This window comes from Callithrix jacchus, chromosome 15, assembly GCF_049354715.1.
Source record: "Callithrix jacchus isolate 240 chromosome 15, calJac240_pri, whole genome shotgun sequence".
Classification (NCBI taxonomy): Eukaryota; Metazoa; Chordata; class Mammalia; order Primates; family Cebidae; genus Callithrix; species Callithrix jacchus.
The window spans coordinates 53,941,988-53,963,605 of record NC_133516.1 but is presented as its reverse complement, the minus strand read 5'-3'; the positions used below and the strand labels follow the sequence as shown (position 1 = coordinate 53,963,605).

Below are 21,618 nucleotides of genomic sequence, written 5' to 3'. Positions count from 1 at the left end.
CCCTAATGGTTTCTGACAACTGCTGGCTTTGCCTGAGGGTTCTCTCTGGCTGCCCCAGTCAGCCCAGCCTCTGGTACAAGCCAGGCCAGAAGTTCCAGGGTGATACCTGCTCCAGCCGCGCCTGGTGGACACACACCCCAGCTACTATGTCCCTCCATGGGGATCACTAAGGTGTGTTTCACTCCCCACACTGCAGACCCCAGTTCCCCACAGACACACCCTGGAGGGCTTTTCTCCCTTCCCTGTCTCACTTCCCCTCTGTTATTGGGTCACCTAACAACTTGTACTGACATCTGTGCCAGTGGGAACTCAACCTTGGGAGCGCCTTTCAGAGGCTTAACACATACTCATGGTCAGCCGGGTAACTAACCTCTTGTGCCTCTCTTAGGCAAAAGAGGTGTGACTGCGAACAGACAGACCCGACCCCAGACATCCCAGACGTCAGCCTCGCAGACACAAGGGCGTTGAAGTACTATTACCAAATTCGCAATTTGCTTTTAAAAGATTTGAGTTCCTACTGTGGGCCAAGCAGCGTGCCAGGCTCTGGTGATGTGGGGTTGGGCAAATTAGACAAGGACTTCCCTTACTGGGCCATACATGCTGATGGAACCATCCAGTAACTAAGAAAGGAAATGTCAATCGTAAGCATTATGCAGAGTGTAATGTGTTACTTTAGGTGCTTAGGGAAAGTCATGTTTAGGCTGAGCTATGAATACAAAGGAGCCAAGTGGAAAAAGATAAGACAGATGGGCCGGGCTTGGTGACTCATGCCTGTAATTCCAGCACTTTGGGAGGTTGAGGTGGGTGAGCTGCTTGAGCCCAGATGTTTGAGATCAGCCTGATAATGTGGTGAGACACTGTCTCTATAGAAAATGTAAAAATGAGCCAGGAATGATGGTCCCAGTTACTCAGGAGGCTGAGGTGGGAGGATCATAACCCCAAGAGGTTGAGGCTGCAGTGAGCCATGATTGCACCACTGCAATCCAGCCTGGGCAACAGAACAAGATACTGTCAAAAAAAAAAAAAAAAAGGAAAAAGGAGACCACAGATAGAGGGAGCAAAAGCATGAAAGTGAAGCTTTCTCAGAGTGCTATGAATGGAGTGGTTTTCTGGAAGCTGGGCAGTGACTAAGGGCAGTGCCTGGTACAGAGTGTAGGCTTCGCCAAGAGAGCCAACCTGGTCTTGGGATTAGGGCAGAATTCTCTGCAGAAGGAAGGAGACATAAATGTGAAGAATCAGAAGGAGTAACTGAGGACTAGGAAGAGAAAGAGACTTTCAGGCAGAGAGAACAGCATATGTAAAGGCCCTGAGGCTAGAGACCGCCCAGTCCATTTTGACTGGCTAAATAGGAATGAAGGGGTAGAGGGCTCAAGATAAGGCTGGAGGGGTAGGGCAATTAATATTATTGTTCAGCAAATGTTCACTCTTCTTCCTGCCCATTTAGGGAAGAGGATACTTCCCCTGCCCCACTGACTTGAGGCTTGTCCTTGACTTGCTTGAGTCAATAGAATATGAGCAACTACAACAAAAGCAGAGGCTTGAAGTATGCAGTTGAACTTGGTCTCTGGCATTCCCACCGTCACTGTGAAAAGAGTGGTTATATTCTGGTTAGCAAGTGAAGCAGACTGAGGTTGATCCTCAGCCTGGACCTAACTGAACCATATAGTCAGTGGAAAAAATCAGTAGTTATTTTAAGCCACCAAATGTTGAGGTTGTTACACAGCATTGTTTTGGTAATAACTGACTAATACAAATGGGTGGGGAACCGATCCTGCAGGGAGGCCACTAAAAAGTTATGCAGGAAGCTCTTGCTTCCAACTCAGGTTGGTCAGCTGGGTTGGGACGTTACTTCTATGCAGTTGTCCTGCAAAGATGATGTAGTGCAGATCAATGAATGATTTATGGGAAGCTGAAAAGTTACCTTTTGGACGATACCAAGGATCCAGGCTGCTGAGAATAAGCCTTCATATGACACAAATCCTAAGCTTGGCCTTCCTCATCAGGCCCAGGTAAAAGGACCATCTGTGTGCAGGGCATAGGATGTTTAGTGTGAAGTTGGGTCAGGCTGTTGTTTCCAAGGTGAACTCCTTGTGGGTAAAGATTTAACTGTGGACAGAGTGCAGGTAAATATGCTGACAGACATGAGAGAAAATGGAAGCAAGCAAACTCAGGGAATAAAATGTTATACCTTTCAGAGTGACAGTGGATGGCTGACCACTATTTCCTCTCCTCCCAAAGGGCTGCTGTCTCTTGAAATGCAAACTCCCAGCAGTATTGGTGGTTCTGGAATGGGAGCATCTGTTCTCCAAGGGAATTACAGGGCAGAGCAGGAATCTTCAGTGTGGGGAGGAGTACAGACATGATCAGATGGGTCACTGTCTGGGGTAAGCCATTGAAGAAGACTGCATGAGCAAAGCCAGCCTTGATCTGGGTTGGCAGCTGGGTGGTGGTGGGGGAGAGAGTGCTATGGACTCAAAAGCCAGGGCTCCTATGAGGACATTTCAGGAGAAGTCACAGCCTTCCGTCGTCAGTTCTTGGAATAACTAGATTTCCTTCCTCATCTTATAAAAATGCTTCTAGAATCAACTGATAGCAATTGAAACAGTAGAAGCATCCAGTTTTTGTTAAAATCCTGCTTTCATTACAGCCACGTGGGATGGATCTAGAACTGATTTATGGAGCTTGGGGATTCTGTGAAGTCATACTTGGCCTTCACAGCAGGAGAGAGGGAAAGAGAGAGGGGGAAGCAGACAGGGGATGTAACCTCTCTACTTGGGATGAAAAAGCTCCTTCTCTCTCCAACATACACAGGCACAGAAGTCCTCCCAGGGGAGGTATTGTGGCCTGACTCTCACTTTGCGAAGATTCTTCTCCTGCTGCCATTTAGGACCAGAGCATGTTTTATCTCCAAAGACTGGGCCCCTGTTTTCTGCCTCCAGCACAACCCTCTTGGACTCACCTTCTTAACCTGAGTATAACACCATTCGCTGTCTTGATGGTAGAACTAGGGAGCCCTTGCACAGATGCTCAATGGCACAGGTAAATGAAATGGTCTCATATACTCAGCTTGGCAGAGGCTCAGAGCATTAGCCAATTACTTCTCCCTTCATTCACGCAACACGTATTTATCCATTATCTACTATGTGTCACTCACTGGAGCTACAGAAGTGAAGGCACAGTCTGACTGGTGAGAACAATGCTCCGAACACTTTCGATGCCATAGCACATACTGAAAAGGATCATTTTATAGGACGTAACTCTAAGCTGCATGGTAGCTTTGCAGAGTTTCTCTTTTCTCTACCTTCTTCTGTTACCCTTGGTTTGTGAGGACCATATCCCCAAAGGAGGAGGTGGGGGCTGTTAATATGCCAAAATCTATACAGGTGGTGAATGTTAATATTGAAAAATTCAAAATAATCAGAATGTCCATCTTCACATAAGCAGCTCCTGAGACAAAGATTCAAGAGCAGTTGTTATTGGGGTGGGGTGGGGTGGGGTGGGTGTGTAGACAGCCCCAGGAGGGAAAGAAAAAGTGATATGGAGAAGAGCAGGCAACCACTCAAGGCAGGTTATTAAGCCAAGTACTGCTGTGGGCATGGAGCTTGTTCCCATGGAGAAAGCTCTGGGATGCAGTGTACAGCACACACCTGAGTTGTCCCACCCAATGGCTAAGGGAGCTGAAGAATTTATACGCCAATTTCCCCTTGGTCATTGGTCAAGAGCTGTTCCTGGCAGGTGTTAATTCTATGGCAGTTTCCCCTGCTGAAGTGATAGACAGCCTCACATTCCACAGATCTGAGACAAGACTTTCCACTCAGAAATGCAGAGTGGGCAGTGGAATTTGGCTGGAGTACACAGAAATATTAGAGACATGGGTAGGGTGTGAACAGATCCTGCTAGATGCATCCATGGCAGGGGGGTTAGTAAAATATCTGATAACACATTCTTCAAGCCCAGGATGATGTGGATCTATATTCATTGGCATAGAAGTGCTCAACTACACATTATTGAGTGAATGAAAGCAGCATAGAGAATATCCAGTAGAGTTAGACCATTTAAATGGCTTATTTTTCTGTGTGTGTGAATGTGTCCCACACACTTGAAGGCAAGGCTGGGACCAGGGTGAAGAAGCAAGGCTCTTGCTTTGGGGTGAAGCCTAAGGAAATGTCAGAAAGTCAGTCATCAAGATAAATATTTCGATACAACATTTAAAAATCATCAACATTAACGTAAAAATTCCACGATGAACAAGGTCAGGATCTGACCTTGTATTTGCACAACTCAGCCTCATTTACTTCATCCTAATCCCAGCCCCGCTGGATCCTGTCTCCTTAAAATTTTGACCACCTGAGACAGAGAGAGAGAATTGGAGAGAAACTGGTTTCTTTCTTCTAGCCCTCCAACTTCTTGTTAGTGCCTCCCTTGGCCAGTTCCAACCACAGCTGACATTAAGAGCCTTAAAATATCCACCTACAGGGGACCGCCTCCCCTCTCCTCCTTCTCCCTGTTCTGTCTCTTCTCTCACCCTCCACCCCCAGCACAGAGCAGAGCAGCTAAAGGGCAAGGACCACATGGTTCCCTGGGGAACCTACAATAATTTGCAGGAGAAAAGAATTGGTTCCAGAGCAGACCAACAAAAGCCCGAACAACGGAGACATTGTCTTCCAGGCGAAGGTCAGCAGTGGCCAGTTAACTGCACATGCTATTTCACAGTCCTCTGGGGTGACAACCTTGGGTCAGGCTGACCTGGAGAGAGAGCAAAGAGCCAAATGTCAAGTAATCAAAGACAGCTTGTTGAAACCAAGTCATCTTGACTCCTATCTCCCAGACAATAGGCCACGGCCAAGAGCTTTCCTACCCCTGCCTCCTCTGGGAATCTGTGTTTTGTGGGCTTGTGCAGCCATCCCCTTCCCAAGTTGGCTGATTTTCAGTTAATCAGGGATCAGGACCTGGTTTATGTTTCCTCCCTCTGGTAGCTTCCACTTTCCTCACTCTGGCAGCTCTTACACATGTGGAAAGATGGAGAAAAGTGAGTTCTGGCTGGTTTTTGCAGGGCAGCAATCAGAGAGACCAATGCAGCTTGGTTAGGAGCAGCAAAAACTGAAAGGCCTTGCCTTCGAAGATTCCATTGACTCTAAGCAGCTTTTTTTTTTTTAAATGTTGGCTCACACCAGTGTGAAGAAAATCTTGTTTCTGTCTCGACTGAGTCATTTGGCCAAAGCATTAATTTCACAGCCAGCATTCACACTGACGCACACGACCTTTAGTTTCCTTCCGTAAAGATTTAACACACAATGACTTGTTTTCAGGTCCCAGGCCACTGGCAATGTTGGGCTTTCTTTGTCTTGTCACAGTAGCTTTCGTTCCCTTCCACCTGATGTGCGTGTGATGAACACGAGAGGCTGTTGCAGAGGCAGAAAGGTTGAGAAAGGAGGGGCAGTTTTGCAGTATTCTACAATGAGTATCAGCACCTCATTAAAAACAGAACCAATCAGAGAAATGCATTGTTCCCTGGATCCAGTAGTCCAGTGGGGTAGAGGAAGAGGGAGGCTTTGACCTATACATCTTCGTCGCACTTTGGCCGGGCACACTGGTGCCCACGGGATACCTGGCTGCACCACCTACCTATGCTGGACATTTTTGGACAAATGACTTAATCTCTCTGAGACTCAGTTTTTTCAACCACAAAATGAAACATAGCCAGACCTGCCGCATAGTATTGTTGTGGTGACGGAATAAGATCATGCCCTTGGTCACGGTGTTACACAAAAAGTAAGAGCCCTATACATGCCGTCTATTACTATTCATGGAAAAGGCCAGTCCAGAAACTTCGTAGTAAATGTCTGTTCCATTTTCTCCAGGGCTTCTTCAACAAACCCATAATTCTGGGTCTTGGTAAAACTTGCAGTAAATCTTTATAAGGTTGACATATACATTGCATGTCAAAACCCAAGAAGGATGGAAGGCCAGCCGAAGATGAAAAATCCTTCATCTGAAATCCCGGCCCACACCTGTAATCCTAGCACTTTGGAAGGCCAAGGAGGGCAGATCACTTGAGGTCAGGAGTTGGAGACCAGCCTGGCCAACATGATGAAACCCTGTCTCTACCAAAAATAGAAAAATCAGCTGGGTGCAGTGGTGCATGCCTGTAGTCCCAGCTACCCAGGATGCTGAGGCATGAGAATTGCTTGAACCTGGGAAGTGGAGATTGCAGTGAGCCAAAAGATCATGTCACTGCACCCCAGCCTGGGCAACAGAGTGAGACTGTGTCTCAAAAAAAAAAAAAAAAAAAAAAGAAAAGAAAAGAAATCCCAGCCCACTTTGTCACTCTTAGCTTGGTTCATTCTTCTTTCTCTGCCCTGACCTTGACCTACCCGCTTTATGAAACCTTTCCACAAATGAAAGCACATAGTTGGTGTTGAATAATTGGCATCTATTGTCTTTGGATGCAGATTCTGAAACCAAGCTGTGAAGGTCAGTACTTTATTTGGGAGATGAACCAGGAAGTACTGATAGGGTAAAGGGGAGGTGAGGAAGGGAAGGAAAGGCAGTCCATCAGAGTATGTCATGAGAAAGTCACTGCTGTGGACAACTGGAGTCATCCCACTACTAGTAACTTCGGGGAGACATTGTGGAGTGCACCCCTGAGTTGTTTTACCCAAGTGGAGAGGAAGCTAGGGATTTAGCCACCAACTCCCATCAATCATGGGCTGCTAGCTACTCCCAGGGGCATGTATTCTGTGCAGAGTTGATGGTGGCCAGAGTGGAAGGCAGCAGTGGCAGAAAGGAAGCAAGCAGATATGAGCTGGTCCCCAGAAGACATGGACAGGGCACTGGCAGCTTTGGCTACACCATCCTCAGATTGCTTAAGGTTAGCTAGTCAATTGCATTTGACTGAGGAAATGTATTGCTTCATTGGTGCCAAGTGTGATGGGATTGTGTCACTGTAGTGCCCGAGGACTGTGGATCTTGATCTCAGAGGCAGTGTGATTTCCAGCCATGTGGGCCCAGATCCTGCTAAAAAATCTGCCTCCAGTGGATTGTCTTTTCTAGAAGGCAGCCACAGAGACAGAGTTCCAGTGGTCATTCTTTCTTTAAGAGATCTGCAAAATGAGCCAACATCTGGTGCCTCGGGTTTCTATGTGATAAGCATTCAGCAGAGACCAGAAATTAGTCCTCTTAAGAGGTCACCAGACCACAGGTGTTGGTCAAGGTGACCTGGCAGGGCAGGGCTGACAACTAAGGTAAGTGGTGAGGCAAAGTCTGCTGACCTGAGGGCACCATGACAGTAGCCTCCAAGACCATGTTCCAGGCCTTTCTGTGTCTCTTGGTTCCAACTTAATAGCCAGCATTTATGGAACTGATTCTACATGTGAGGCACTAAGACCATATGTATTATGTCAAGAGATGAATGGTGTTAGTCCTGCTTTATAGATGAAGAAATTATAGGCACAGAGAAATCAAGTATCTTGCCGAGGTCATAGAATCAATAAATGACAATACAGTTAAACCTAGGTCTCTCCAGCTTCCGAAGCCACAGTTTTAGCCAGTATGCTATATTGTATTTATTGTACAAGTTTTCCTTGTTAACCCTGAGGGATTATGACCAGTAGTATGGAGTAAACTGGCTCCCTGAGGATAGGGTGGGGGATGGGAACAGCTGTGATTTGGAGCATCTGCCAATTTCTGCGGTGTAAATATTCCCACCATGGCCAATTTCAAGCTCCTAAGCATCGAACGAGTGGCTTACAAAATTCCAGAATGTGGAACAATTGGTTTTCACAAGCCAGCTGGAACCAGCTCCAGCATTCCACTGGTGATACCACCCTCCCAGAGGTCTTCATTATCAAGGTTTTTAGAGAATATGTTGAAATAGTTTCTTTCTTAGCCATTCTGTTCCTTAAATCTTGCCCTAGAACTCCAGGATGACAAATGAGATCCTTGTATCATTCATTCAACAAACATGAAGTGTCTACAATATATGAGGGGTGATACCTAGTAGAGAGACACAGCTCCAAACTGTCTTAGGTCTAGTTTCCCAGGAGCAGACCTAGTGGCAAAGATATGCATGCTGTATAAGGAAGTGTTGCAGGGAAAAACACAGGGTGGTGGGGTAGTCAGATGAGAAGGGGAAGGGAGCAAGCAGGGTATGGAGCAGACAGGGGTATGGTGGCAAGCCAAGTCCCATGAAGCAGTGATCCCCAACCTTTTAGGCACCAAGGACCGGTTTCATGGAAGACAGTTTTTCCATGGACCAGGAGGGCTGGGGGATGATTTTGGAATGATTCAAGCACATTATGTCTATTGTGTACTTTATTTCTATTATTATTACATTGTAATATTTAAAGAAATAATTATACAACTCACCATAATATAGATTAGTGGGAGCCCTGAGCTTGTTTTCTTGCAATTAGACAGTCCCGTCTGGCGGTGATGGGAGACAGTGGCAGATCATCAGGCATTAGATTGTCATAAGGAGCAGGCAACCTAGATTCCTTGCATGTGCAGTTCACAATAGGGTTCACGCTCCTGTGAGAAGCTAATGCTGCTGCTGATCTGACAGGAGGCGGAGCTCAGGTGGTCATGTGAGTGATGAGGAGTGGCTGTAAACACAGATGAAACTTCACTCTCTCACCATCTGCCTGACCTCTTGTGCAGCCTGGTTTCTAACAAGCCACAGACAGGTACTGGTCCATGGCCTGGGGGTTGGAGACCCCTGCTGTGAAGGGTACCTTAGACTCACTCTTGTATGGGAGCTTTGGCAAGAGTGGGGTGCATTTGGGGTGTCCTAATGAGGGGTGATATGAAGTATTTCTACTTGCAGTTCTCACCACGTCGTTGGTTAACGGCTGTCCCCAGAGGGACACATATTTTCAGGTACTGCCAGCACCTGACTGGTGCAGCAAGTCTCCAGCTGTCTGAGGGCAGCCCCTAATGAAGAAACGCAGGGACAGACTCATAGGAGATAGAGCACCTCAGGAGCTGTTATGCACAAAAACGGTGGAGGGCTTAGGTGCAGCATTCTGAGAGTGTCTACTTCACACTCATTCACTCAACCAGCATTTACGAGAGCTACAGTGCACTGGGTAATGTCTTAGGATCAGAGGACACAGGGATGAATGCAGACAGCTGGGTTCCCTGTTATCAAGGAGCAGATGGTCTAGTTGGGGAGCAGGGTCTGACAATCCACATGACAAACAGATCATTACCAGTTGGGATACATAACTACAGGAAAACTATGGGGTCATGAAAGAGTAGATAAGAAGACAGAAGGTGGATTGAGGTGGGTTAGAGAAGGCACTCTTCCCAGTTTGGCAGGGACCCAAACTGAGACCCTGGTATTCACTGAGAGTCTCAAAAGAGTGTGCAGGTGAACAGCTAGTCTTCTTTTGTCTTTGAGGTTTTTTTTTGGGGGGGAGGCGGGTACTAGACGCCCTGTGCAAAAAACGAAACAGGTACACCAAGACCACAGATTACTTATGGTGAGAAAGATTCATGGCTACATAAATCACCTACCAAATTTCTGTTGCAATTTTTCCTAAGCACAGCCCTTTATATCACTCTAGTCCTTAAAATCTACTCAAGGTATGTTTATTCACAGCAATCTTGGGACTTTCATGCTTTTGGTTACTATAAAACTTGCAACCTCTAGAGTCGGAATGTTTGAGTTCAAAACTGGCTAGATCACCTAAGTAGCTGCGTGTCCTTGGGCAAGCAGTTTAACCTCTCTGTGCCTCGGTTTCTTCATCTGCAGATTGGGGCAAATGTACCTCCCTCACACAGGTTCTTTTGTAAAGAGTAAATGGAAATGAGTTGATGCTTGCAAACTGCTTAGCACGATCTCTGGGCACATTCTAAGTACTTAATAAAGGGTAGCTATTATTATTCGATACTATATTTGAACAGATAGCCTTGATATGGTTTTAAGTGAAAAAGTGAGATTTTGCATAAAATAGTTTGAATGGATGTTCTCAAACTTTGGCCCCAGAACCCTATACCTTTAAAACTACAGGAGCCCAAAGAATGTTTTTAAAAACATATATTTAAAATATTTATTAATTCATTAGGATAACAATGATAAACCCCTTATATGTTAACATGTATATTGTATTTTTATGAAAAATATATTTTGTTAAAAATTAGTAAAATTAAGTTGTATTGTTTTTACATTTTTCCCAAGCTTTTCTTTTCTTTCTTTTTTTGAGACAAGGTCTCGCTCTGTCACCCAGGCTGGAGTACAGTGGCACAATCTCAGCTTTCTGCCATCTCCACCTCCTGGGCTCGAGCGATCCTCCCGCCTCAGCCTCCCATGTATTTAATACTATAGGTGTACGGCAGACTATTTTTCTTTTATTTTTTATTATTATTATTTTTTTTTTAGCAGAGACAAGGACTCACTATGTTGCCCAGGCTATTTTTGAACTCCTGGGCTCAAGTAATTTTCCCACCTCAGCCTCCCAAGTTGTTGGGATTATAGGTGTGAGCCACCATGCCTAGTCTCAATTTCTGTCTTGATTGAAGACAGCCAGATTCTCATATCTGTTCTTCATTCAATCTATTGGGATACATTATTTTGGTTGAAGTATATTTAACAATGCAGCTTCACACAGTTGAAAAAGGAAGGACAATGTTAATACCCTCTTCAGATAACTGTAGCTATTCTTTTTTGATACTATACAAAAACTCAACAAGTGGTGGTTTCTTTTAATGATTAGGTGTGACATGAAATCTGAAACCCTATCAGTGAGCTTTTATATTTTCTCACATTAAAATCAATCTGTCTATGTTGTGTTTTAAATGGACCTTTTACCCATGTGTGATTTTATAACATTATAACAACTATTAAGAAAATATTGGTTCACAGTTCTGCATGTCTACCAAATGTTGACACATTTTGTTGTGTAATATCAGAAGGTCACGTGTTGATATCCACACTGATCTCATCAGAAGAGACTTGAAACATGGGGAAGCTGTCAAGCACACAGTGGAGGACACAAGTTTTCCAGAAATTCTACTTTTTGATGACAAGCTAAAGTTTTTTATTCTGGCAGCAACGAAAAGGCATGAGATTACTAACCTAGCCTTAGTCTCACATCAACTCAAGGCTTCCCTCCCCTGACTTCTCTCTTCTTCATAGTCTTTGCCATGCACCAGAGGTCCTATCTTATAGCAGTGCTCTTTTGCAAGTGAGGTAACACTGTATTAGCTTTTGTGTGTCACTGATTTTTTTCTTTTACCTTTTTCTATCTAGTCTGGATAAGCCTGTTGTTTCTGCATCCAACCTCGCTAGCTTCAAATTACTTTCTCCTCCTCCCTGTGGAATGGTGGATTGGTTCCCAGGGACAGTATGAGGTCACCTACTGAATAGTACTTGAGTCAGTCACCTTCCCCCACTCCTAGCCACAACAACTTAGCCAGAAGCCACCATTTTCTTTGGCTGGGATTTTGGCAACAGGCTCGTAACAGGTCTGCAGGCCTCAGACTGCAAGTCCAAGAGCTGCCTGCCCCACCGATACACACACAGCTGCCTCTCAGATTGGCTTGCTGGACGCAGGCTGTGGCAACCTCCCTGGAGAAGGAAGAGGGATAAGAGAAAGAGGTGCGCACAGACCCACAGGCAGGTGTAGGGTCTTCAGAGCAGGGGTTCCAGGTATGTAAAGCATGATGCTTTAGTATCATGCTCCAGGTGGCTGATCCTTTGGTATCACTGACTCCTTGACCAGGTTGTCAGGAGGCAACAGAGGTCCAGGGTAGAGCCTTGTAAATGACACCCTAAGCAAGAACCTCAGGTGCTCATGTATAAAGGTGTACCGTTTAAAATCTAACCTACACCACCCGGCATCAAGCCCCTAAATGGCTCCCCGCCATCCATAGGATCAAGTGCTCATGCCTTGGTCTACTAGGCCTCTCCCCGTGTGGTTCCTGCCTACCTGTCTTTCTTGCCTTTCACTGTGTCTGGCTCCCATCCCTAGGTGCCCCACGCTGTCTCACAGCAGGGACTTTGAAGCATGTGGCCTCCTCTGGGGCTTGCCCTGGATGACGTCTCATCTTCGCTGTGTTCTGTGCGGGGATCATTCTTCCCTGGCACCCCAGTGCCCCAGCTCTAGTCTTCAGTCTGGGTTGGCTTCTAGTCTTTGGCCGTCACAGCTTTCACGTACTCTCTGTCCCCCACCCAGATAGAGCATAACAGCTATCATTAGGTGGTGCTCACTATTTATAGCTAAGGGCATTGAATACTTCCGGTAACTCTATGACATGCATGCTGCATTTATACCCATTTTATAGGTGACAGAACCAAGATGAAGCATGGTAACTAATTTGGACACAGGGCCAGCTAATCAGAGAGCCAGGCTCTGAGTTTAGACACCAAACTTTTTTTTTTTTTTGAGATGGAGTCTTGCTCTGTCACCTAGGAGTAGCATGATCTTGGCTCACTGCAACCTCCACCTTCTGGGTTCAAGTGACTCTCTTGCCTCAATCTCTTAAATAGCTAGGACTACAGGTGTGTGCCACTATGCCTGGCTAAGTTTTTGTATTTTTAATAGAGATGAGGTTTCACCACGTTAGCCAAGATGGTCTCAATCTCCTGACCTTGTGATTCACCCACCTCGGCCTCCCAAAGTGCTGAGATTACAGGCATGAGCCATCATGCCTGGCTGACACCAAGCTTTTAACCACCGTGCCAGTGATTCTTGGTCCTTAAACTTTTGGGTACAACAGAATCACTGGTGTGCACAACAATTGATGTGTAGCAGAGGGGAGAGAGGAAGTTTATAAAAAATGAAGACTCCTGGGCCCTACCACTTTAGAGATTCTCATTCTGTAGGTCAAGGGTGGGGTCCAGAGATCTGCATTCTTATAAGCTCCCCGGGGATTCAAATGCAGGTGTTGGGGGAACCACACTTGGAGAATCACACTCTTTTCTGCCTAACCACAGGTCCTAAACTTCAACCAGCTAAATATAATTAGGCCTTTTGGGCTCAGCAGGGCCCCCCAAAAGGAGGAAGAAGACACTGCATACATCTAGTAAGCTCTCCACACCACCTGTGGTGGTGGTTGGAGTCGGGAGGGCCTTTCCCTGGGAGGAAGATACACACCCTGGTTGCACCATACAGATACAACACCAGAATCCTAATCCGGGGTGCCGGAAGCAAGCACAGCCTCCACATTTCTGTGACAGTGTTCAGCTCTGGCTTGGCTGTAACTACCTGAAACCTGCTCTGTCTGCCCCCCCAACCCCCACCCCGCTTCCTGCTGCTAGTTAACTGGAAGCTGTGGCCAGAGGGAGTGTGGGCTGAGAACATAATTGGGGAGCCCATTCCCAACCAACCAGCAAGAGGACTTTTGCACCTTGTCCATCTCTTCTCTGAGACTTGTCAAGACACTCAGTGGTTGGCCAGCCCCAACTTGGGCAACATAAAGCAGGGAGGATGGAGGGGGGCAGCAAAGGGGACTGTGTGGGGACCTCATGGGTGGTCTCCTTCAGCCCTTTCCAGCTCTGCCAGCAAGAACAGGGTGACAAGGCCCCTCCTTGGAAGTTTGAAAGAGATGTGTCCTCAACCAAGGGGACACCCTGAAACACTGGGCCTTTCTTTCAGTCCATTGTTTCCTCTGCCATAACTTTCAGTTTTCCCCTTCCTTCCTTCCTTCCTCCCTCCCTCCCTCCCTCCCTCCCTCCCTCCCTCCCTCCCTCCCTTCCTTCCTTCCTTCTTCCTTTTTCTTTATTTTATTTTATTTTTTTTTTGAGATGGAGTCTCACTCTGTCACCCAGGCTGGAGTACAGTGGCACTGTCTTGGCTTACTGCAGCCTCCGCCTCACGGGTTCAAACTATTCTCCTAAGTCAGTCTCCCCAGTAACTGGGATTACAGGCATGCACCACCATACCCAGCTAATTTTTGTATTTTTAGTAGAGGTGGGGTTTCACCATGCTGGCTAGGCCGGTCTGGAACTCCTGACCTCAGTGATCCATCCACCTCTCCTCCCAAAGTGCTGGGATTACAGGTGTAAGCCACCACACCTGGCCTCCCCTGCATTTCTATTCCTTTTTCACTCATCTTTTCCTCTCTGCCCCAGCCCACTCTACCTTCTAAGACAGATTATTCCCAGAGCCCGCAATGAGTCATCTGTGGCAAGGCTGCGACCCCCCGACCAAGCAGGGACAATGGGATTTCCCTCCCAGTGACCTGGCCTTAGGACTCAAACTTACAAATCAATTTGCTTCCTGGACTAAAGCTTTAAGGTGCATAGACTCTGGCTGGAGCCCCAACCCTGCCCCTCCCCCATGCTGGCGTGGTTGGGGTGGCCATGCTGGGCAGGCATTGGGGCGTCACATGTTCTGGTGTGCAGAGAGCTGGGGGCTGGTCTACAGCAAAAAGCAGGCAAATGAAGTAGAGAAAGAGAAAAATGCTCCCCAAGAACCCAAAGAGAAAGAGGAGGAAGAGCCCATTTGCTTCCCGCCAGCTTTTCAATTCCCAGCACCCATCTATTGTAAAGAATTTCTAGTCTTAAATGAGAAGGTACCCAGATGAATTCTTGTCCTTGTGACCCACAAGATAACCTAACTCCTCAGAACTGCTTTCCCAGTGTTTAAGTTAGCTCAAGTGGGTCTGTTTTGGTTAAGCAAATCATTCCTGACAAAGGCAGCCCTGCCTGGAGAGGTGAGTCCTGGGTTGATGCACTTGGTGAGTTACCAACACCGGCGGAGCTTGGGGCTGTGCCAGGCACAGCATTTGGTGAGCAATGAAAGAGACGCTGCCCCCGGCCCCTGAGAGCAGTGAGGGTGGGAGGAGTCCACGGTGCAGAGAAGCAGGATGAGAACGGTGCAGAACAGCACTGATAGAAGCTTGAGCAACCATCGTTCTTATTATGTATGTTAAGCAGAGGGGCTGGGTGCAAGGTCAGAATGCCAGGATTCAAACTGGAGATCTGCCAGGAGCTAACCACATTTCTTAAACTCTAAAGACTTCGATTTTCTAAGCTGTGACATAGATGTGACCCTTGGAGAGCACTGGTGCTTAGAACAGTGCCTCGCACTTAAGAAGTACTCGGTATTTGTCAGCTATTATCTTTGTCCCTGAGGGTGGGGAGGGTGCTGGCTAGAGCCAAGGGTCTTTCATTATATTAGCAGAGTCAGATCACTGAAGGTTTCGTAGATCCAGCAAAGGAGTTTGGATTTCATCCAGAAAGTACTATGAGAAATTTAAAGAATGGTAAGCCAGCAAGGGGTCTGGTTGGATGAATGCAGGGGTTTTCAACCAGCCTCCAGTCTGAAGACATTGATGCTTGTTACAACCTGGCCACGGGCTGGGGAGCTGCAACTGGCCCCTGGTGGGAAGAGGTCAGGGATGCCACTAGCTATCTTACAGGGCATAGGACAATCTTGTAAAACAAAGAATTATTTAGCCGAAAATGTCAATAGTGCCGAGGTAGAGAAAGCCTGGATTCATGTATTGTAAAGAATATAAATTCTCAAAGAACTTGACACAGCACTACCATTCAACTCCCCAATCCCATTACTGGGCATATATCCAAAAGAAATTGTTCTACCAAAAAGATACATGCATTGGAATGTTCATTGCAACAAAATAGCAAAGACATGGAATCAACCTAAATGCCCATCATTAGTGGAATGGATAAGCAAATGTGGTACATATACATTGTGGAATACTACACAGCCATAAAAAATGATCAGAATTATATCCTTTGCGGCAACATGGATGCAGCTGGAGGCAAATGAATGCAGGAACAGAAGCCCAAACGCCGAATGTTCTCACTTATAAGTGGAAACTAAAAGTTGGGCACTCATGGACATAAAGGTGGCAGCAATAGACACGGAAGAGTATCGAGCAGGGAGGGAGGAAGACAAGGGTTGAAAAACTAACTGTGGGTACTATGTTCAGTATGGTGGTGACAGGATTAATTGTACCACAAACCTCAGCATCATGCAATATACCCAGGTAACAAACCTGTGCATGTACCCCTCCATCTAAAATAAAAGTTGAAATTCTTTAAAAAAGAGAGAGACAGAAATTAATTAGAATTTCTCACTCCAGGGCCTCAGTTTCCCCATCTGTCAAAAAGCGCATGTAGGAGGATTTAGAAGGCCAAGTGCTATGTGGCTTCCACACCTGACCTTCCACAATCTGCTTATTCTCCTGTTGTGATGGGCCCCCTGTCCTGGACCCTTCCAACACCAGCTATGTGGTCCTGGTCCTGGGCCCCCTGAGCCTTTCATTATAGATCATCCTGATGGGTCCAGAGAGTATATGAAGAAGATGGGGCTCAGGATATGGTCCAACTGTGGGATTAGATCCTGGCACCACCCCTTGCCAGTTATGAGGCCCAGAACAATTTTCTTTACCTCTCTGAGGCTCAGTTTCTCCACCTGTAGAGTAGGAGTGATAACACCTCCCCAAAAGCACAGGAGAGAGGGTTTGCAAAGCTCTAATTCCAGCCTCTGGTTCATCACAGATGCTCTATCAACATCAGCTTCAAGGATGTGAGCTTGATAAACACAATGAGAAGGCGTGAGACATGCACCCAAGTCAACGTCCATTATCCACGGAGAAGTCATTGCAGACAGGCTCTCTCCAGAAGCTGTGGCAACTCTGATCAGTCAGAAAGAGCTCAAGGAATGTGTGCTCCTTTGAATATTTGCTTGAGTTAATCAGGGAAGGAGAGCAAGAAAACAAAAGGAATTTTCAGAGTAGGACAGGACTTGCAAACTCAGAGCCATGAGGGCCAGGGAGGTGGCAGATTACAGGGCTAGCTATGAAATTGAATTAGTAATTATTTGAGTGAATGGCACCAGAGACATGGAAACTAGAGGTGCTTCCCTTGGAGGGAAGGATGGCAGACCCAAGATCCCAGGTGCTTCGTTCAAATTCCAGCTTGGCCACCCACCAGCTGTGCAAATTTAAGAAAAGTGCTTTGCCTCTCTGTGCTGCAGTTTCTCTATCCATAGAAACAAATTTGCAGATAAAAATACTACCTACCTCAAAGGGTTGCTCTGAAAATTCACTATAATACATATAGCACAAACATCAGTGTCCAGCGCAGGGTAAGCCCTGGGGATGTCACTGTGGCTGGCTTCTGTTTCCATCGTATGATAACAGCACACAGTCTGAATCAGCCTCTGTGTCAGGCAGTGTGGTCTGCACACTAGTGCCATCAGCATTACTCCAGAGCTCATTAGAAATGCAAATATGCAGGCTTTACCTCAAGACCTACCCAATCATAAACTCTGCATTTAACACCTCCCCAAAAGCACAGGTGCGAGGATTTGCAAAGCTCTCATGGGAGCCTCCAATTACAGGTCAGGCACTTGGAGGCCCCACTTCAGCGCTTTATGGGGCTGATGGGTAGGCTCATGGCTGATAGGTGATCGCAGTTAGAAAAATTAACCTCTCTAAGCTGTGGATTTCTTATCTGTAAAACGGAGATTTCTCATAGCAGTCACCCCCCTTCTCTGCTCAGGGCTCTAGGATGGCTCTGGCCTTCTGTCAGTTGCCGGGCTGTTTTCTGCCCCAGGGCATTTGTACCTACTGTTCCATCTGCCTGGAATGCCCCTGTCTCTCCCTGTGGCTGAGCCCTGCTATCTTTTAGGGTTCAGCTTAAATGGCACCTTCTCAGAGAGGCCTTCCTCAACAGCTCTACTCCATCTCCCGTGACTCCGTGTCACTACACTCCCTGATTACCTTCAGTTGCTAATGACAATCTACAGCTCTCTTATTTTTGAGTCTGCTTACTTGCTTCTTGCCTGTCTTCAGCTCATGCCATATAAACTCCAAGAGGACAGGGGCAGGGTCTCTCTGTGGCACAATGCCTGCCACAGTGTGTGTGTTCCACAAACAAGTCCAGAAGGAATGGGTAAGTCTTTCATGGAAGAACAGAGAGTGCTCGTCAAGCACCAGGCACAGGGAGAAGGCCCCATAAGAACAACAGGACTGTAAAGCTATTATCAAATAGGCCACCATGTAGCTGTGGACTTTACAAACGGCCGCGTGAGCGGTGCAGAGGCTAACAGCGGCCTTTCCATCCCTGGCACCCGCGCTTAGTCTGTGCTGTGTGACCCTCTCACCCAATCACGTAACAGGGCTGCTCTGAAGAAGCTGCCTCATTAAAATATGGAAATAGCCGTCACGTTGCTATCACCCAGCCCAAGCCATCAAGCACTCCAAATTGGATTTTGCCATTTCATACGGCACAACATACATTTGTTAACTTTTCAAACAGTAAACACCACCTGCAAAGTGCCTTTAATATTTAATGTAACTATAAATTGTTTTGAAAATAAATCCAGCCATGTGGAAAAGCAGCAGAAGGAATGGGAAGTGAATCCAGGAACCTGCTCTGCATGGGGACAGAGCAGGCTGCAGGGCTGAGCCTCCAATTACGGGTCAGGCACTTGGATGGCCCCAGCACTTTATGGGACCGATGAGTAATGAATGCTTCTCCTCGATGCTCTCAGGATTCTGACCTTATGACAGTACATATTTGGTTCTCAGAGGAGGTGGAAATCTACAGAGAGGGCAGATTTCCTCCACCTCCACCGGAACCGTCTTGTGGGGAGCACTGGTTAATGGCAATAGCCATGGCCTTGGTGGGGAGAAGTGTGTTAGCCATGAGCTCATCTGGCCAAACCAGCCTTTAACTCCCAACTGGTGACACTGCCCAGTGTCATGGGATGTATGCGTGGGGCTAGTGACCAGTCTGTGACAAATTAATTTGTCACTGCTCATCACGTGCTGTATTTGCTCTTTCCTGTTTCTTTGTCCATCTCATTTCACGCACTATATAGAACTTTGGAAAAGCACCTGTTTTCGCCTTCCTTCCCTCATGGGTCAAATTGGGATGCTAATGATACCTACCTCATTGCATTACTATAGGTTTAAATGGGTGACTGTCTGTAAAGTGCTCAGGACAATGCCCAGCACATGGGGCCATTTTTAAATGTTTGCTGTGCTGCCGCCACTGCTTCTGCCTCGGTGAAGAGACGTCATGCCACCTGCTCCCTGTGGCCCTGTTCACTCCCACTGTGGCTGTGCTGGCCACCACCTCCTGCCTGGTGTGCTCCATGCTCCCTCTTGCCACCAGGTCTTTGCACAAGCTCTTTCTTTCTCTCTCTTTCTTTCTTTCTTTCATTCATTCATTTCTTTCTTTCTTTCGGCTGGTTACTCTCTCAGCTATGGGCTCAATTAGCTATTAGGTTGATGCAATTGTGGTTTTTGCCATTGAAGGTGATAGCAAAACTGCAATAACTTTTGCACCAACCTACTGAAATGTTAAACTTCAAGGGGAAAGGCCAAGTTCTCTCTTGGCATGTCAGTGACTGACTAGATCTCAGGAGCTGGAACCATGGGCTCTGATTAGCCCACATCAGTCATCTGCTCACTTGTGGCCGGAGCCAGAGGACCAGGATCAGCAGCCCCATCAAAAGCCACATGCTGTGCGGGGAAGGGGTGATAGAAGAGAGCTGCTCTTCTTGGCAGACAAAACCATCATTGTTCATTACAATGAGATGTCTGTCCTGGCACAGTCACCCTGGAAACCGGGTGAGGACCAACTGCCGTCAGTCGGTGACCAGTTAGGCTGCTATTACTTTAATCCAGGCCGGAAGAGTGAAGCCTGATGATTTGCATTACTTTGAGACATTTTGAAGATGCAACCGAGAGAGAGAAAGAAGATAATTCTGAGGCTTCTCATTTGATATCCAGAAGAGTGAATGACATCACTTGTGTTTTATTATTGGCCTCAAATAATGCAACTCACAAAACTGGGTGATTATGGAGGGACCTGAGACAAAGGTATCCAGCTCAGACAGGGAGACAATTTTGGGGGTGAAAAGGGAGCCTAACGTCTCTCAATTCATACCCTTTAAGTAGACACAGACATATAATGCTGGCACTAACTCGACTGATTAGTAAAGGGGTGTTAATGCCATGCTAGCCCCTGGTTGACCCCTTCTGGCCAAATTCAAAGCACATGCATATTACATCCCCCGGCTCTCTTGATTCTTCTGAGCTTGGCCAAGACTCTGGTGTGGGTCCGTCTTAACATCTGTACCCTTGACTCCTGACTCTCCCAGGGATCTGGCTCCCTTTTGAGTAACTTCTGAAAAGCCACTGACTTCTCTGGCTACCGTGATAGCCCAGATGGACCCATGTGCAGATGCTCTGTGCTCTGCTTGTCCCTGTGCTATCAGGCATCTCAAAATAGCATGCCCAAAAGACCTTGGTTTTCCTTCCCAAACATCATCTTCTCATCTAAGTAAATAACACCTTCACCAAGATCCTCAAACCAAAAGCCTAAAATTTGAATTCCATCGTTTTCTTTCCCCTACACCCAAACTACCAATATTTCTGGCTGGCCCAGTCTCTCCCCAACCAACATATAACCCCATCAAGCCCGTTCTCTTCTAGTCCAGAGGCTGGCAAACTTTTCCCATAAAGGGCCAGATACTACCATGTACTATCCCCACGGCAGCTAGAATGGTCTCCAAAAAGTAAGCAGCGGTTGTCTCTCTGTGGCTTAAATGTGCACAGTAGCTCCCCATTGCCCTTACGTGAAAATTCAGTCTTTCAATACTGTCAGTACCCCTCCATGACCCGGTCCATGCCTCCTCTCTGACCCCACATTCTGCCCTCTCCTTGTCCACACTGCTCCAACCCCCTAGTTTCCTTTCTACTCACCAGACACTCCAGCCTCTTTCCCTTCACTCTTCCCTGGGAACATTCTTCCCCCCACAAGCTCTCCCCACATCTGGGTTCCTTCATCCATCAACTCTTGCCGACTGGGCACAGTGGCTCATGCCTGCAATCTCAGCGCTTTGGGAGGCTGAGGCAGACGGATCATTTGAGGCCAGGAGTTCAAGACCAGCCTGGCCAAATAGAGATGACGAAACTCCATCTCTACTAAAAATACAAATATTAGCCGAGCATGGTGGCAGGCACCTGTAATCTCACTACTCAAGGGGCTGTGGCAGGGGAATCACTTGAACCCGGAAGGCTGAGGTTGCAGTGAGCCAAGACCATGCCACTGTACTCCAGCCTGGGCAACAGAGAAGACTGTCTCAAAAACAAACCGAAAACAACAACAAAAACTTCTTGCTTCCCTGAAGAGAACTCTCTGAGTCTTATCTAATGTAGCCCTGTCTTTTCTCCATTGCCCCATCTGAAATTATCTTATTTGTTCAACTGTTTGTTGTTCATCCTTCTGGAACATAAACTCTGTGAGAGCAGGGACCTCATCTGTCCTCTCAGCACACATATCAGCATGCCGTAAATCCTCAAATAGTTGCTCACTGAACAAAGACAGCCTCCTGGTCTGCATTTCCAGGCAATGCCAGATGTCTGTGCACTTCAGATTTCTCCAGCTCTCCCAAGCCCTTCCTATGCTGGCTCAGAAAAGGCCTGCCAAAGAGCTCATTCCCTGCATGTGACAAAGTCTGAAAAAACACGCTGCTTGTCTGAGTCATTGCGCTTGTCCAGGGACCTCTGTGCAAACTGATTTGTCATCGCCAGCCCAAGCCGATAGAAGGGCTGCTCTTCCAACAGCTGGACTCTACACCGGGGCCTCTTTAAACAACAGCTGTGATGTGGTGGAGAGGCAGTGGGGAG

General features: G+C 46.9%; 1 long non-coding RNA gene across 1 annotated transcript; it reads right to left on the bottom strand.

Moving 5' to 3' along the window:
• Nucleotides 1-2,618: 2,618 nt before the first annotated feature.
• Nucleotides 2,619-21,174, bottom strand: LOC118148009 (uncharacterized). The gene is made up of 2 exons (XR_004734750.3): nt 20,692-21,174; nt 2,619-4,746 (listed from the first exon to the last, which is right to left on the bottom strand). It is a non-coding gene; the product is annotated as an uncharacterized LOC118148009 (long non-coding RNA).
• Between the last annotated feature and the right edge of the window lie 444 nt (nt 21,175-21,618).